The 2140-nt window shown below is 38.6% G+C and overlaps 1 long non-coding RNA gene across 1 annotated transcript; it reads right to left on the bottom strand.

Moving 5' to 3' along the window:
- Positions 1–542: 542 nt before the first annotated feature.
- On the bottom strand, positions 543–1062 carry LOC119656243. The gene is made up of 3 exons (XR_005250024.1): positions 1004–1062; positions 853–942; positions 543–792 (listed from the first exon to the last, which is right to left on the bottom strand). It is a non-coding gene; the product is annotated as an uncharacterized LOC119656243 (long non-coding RNA).
- Positions 1063–2140: the final 1078 nt, after the last annotated feature.

Below are 2140 nucleotides of genomic sequence, written 5' to 3'. Positions count from 1 at the left end.
GTAACTCACGCGATCTTACCTGCATTGAAAATTTGTGGGCTACATTAAACGAAACATTGTTCGAGGAACCTTTTCTACGAAATCGTCAATCTTTAGTTTAACGAGTACAAAACGAGTGTAGTCGTATTAGTGCGGTCCACATCTTCAAATTCTGCAATAGTTTTGGACGAAGAATAATCGAACGCCACGAAGAGGGAGGACAGCACACAAAGTATTCAAATAATTTATTATTTTACTTAGCATGTAGCCCTAATAAATACATTAGTAGTGATCCGAAAGCTGATGTATTGTGCTGATGTATTTGACAACATTTCCAAAAATATGTCATACCCTTCTTTCCGTCCACACACACACCAACCATCACAAAAAAATGAAAGTTCTATCTTCTTCTTGTCGTCACCAAAATTCTTAAAATATGCTGAAAAAACCGACCGTCATATGAGGTAACCCTTTTTAGGTTTTTATATTGCTGTCTTGCTGAGCAATGACTGTTTTCTCTTCTTTTGTGATGGACGTTCAATTTAAGCAGCGAACTCCTGTGTTGTTTATTTTGTAAATCTCATCATTTGTCACAGAAATATTTTATTACAATTGTTACATTAACTGAAAAATATCAGCTTGTAGTTATGAAGGCGTACATGCACAAATTAATTAATGCAAATTATTGCTGTGCTCTATAGCATGAACGTTAAGCAGTTTATTCCCGTGCATTTCATTTCAATCATTCTTAGATTTCTCCATTTGTTTGAACTGTATTAATATTACCAAATACGTTGTAACGGTTGATATAATCTGCAATAGTATGGCCTTTAATTCAATTTGAAACTCGTATTGAAAACAATTTGGATCTACCTTGAACAATGTTGAATTATTTATAACAAAGAATCCGTAAGCTGTGAACTTCGTCTCCCTTCTTATGCTTTTTGTTAGAAACTTATCAATCTTCACTCACGAAAAAAAACTATTTAGAAATATATTAAGGAAGATTTTCAAATACACTCACGATACTTTGGTAAATCCTTCGCTTCCCATATACCCGTGATAAGATTTCAGCAGTTTTCGATGCGTGAAAAATTAATAATAATCATTGGCGCGACAATCCAATTGGATCAGAGCCTGGAAGTGTGTTAAGCAGTTTATTCAAGATCGTAACAGTACACTATAGGTTTAAGTGTACCCTATAGGAGGCGATGTGGTCAGCATTGCACTCGCCCGAGATTATTAACCTGATTTGACTCAGATTCTCATTCACAGCTGAGTCGACTGGTATCCGACGTCAAATTGCGGTACAAGTTCCACTGCCATCAGTGAGATTTGAACCACGACCTTCCGTAAGACACCCTTGTGCTCTAACCACTCAGCTATCCGGGCACAGATTGGATGTCTCAAATCGGCGAGAAACTAAAATGTGTGTGAACTCCTTAGATCTTTAATATTATGTTACATATGCTTGCCTGAAGTAAGCACAAATGGTACTACCTTGCCAGTTTACTTGTTCTGTAAAGTCGGTAAATACACAAAAAACTATAGTCTGATTGGCTTTAGAATATTAGGAGTCAAAGGCAGCGTTCGAAAAAAACCAATTTACCGCGGCTAGTGACCATTATTTAAAACCGCCTATGATAGCATAGCCAGGGTAAAACTGTACACGACCATGAGAGAATTCGGTATCCCGACGAAATTGATAAGACTGACTAGGCTGACTCTGACCAATGTGCGAGGTCAGATAAAAGCAGCAAGATCACTCTCAAGACTATTCGACATCAACAACGGTCTACGACAAGGGGATGCCCTATCTTTCGTTCTCTTTAACCTGGCCCTCGAGAAAGTGATCCGTGATGCTGAGGTAAATGCAAGAGATACGATCCTCTTCAAGTCCACCCAACTACTGGCCTATGCTGACGATATCGAGACGTACAAACTGCCTTCATCCAGGTAGAGCAGGCGGTGCGAGATCTTGGGCTGCACATCAACGAAGGCAAGACAAAGTATATGGTGGCAACGTCAGCATCGAAATCCAACCAACCAACAACATCAAACCGTACTGGTCAAACAGGAAGAATAAGGATAGGAAAATACAAGTTTGAGATCGTTGATAATTTCTCCTATCTAGGGTTGAAAATCACAACCGATAACAGCT

This window comes from Hermetia illucens, chromosome 4 (genome assembly GCF_905115235.1).
Source record: "Hermetia illucens chromosome 4, iHerIll2.2.curated.20191125, whole genome shotgun sequence".
NCBI lineage: Eukaryota > Metazoa > Arthropoda > Insecta > Diptera > Stratiomyidae > Hermetia > Hermetia illucens.
Note: the sequence above shows the minus strand (reverse complement) of the source record. Positions and strands in the feature narration are given on the sequence as shown.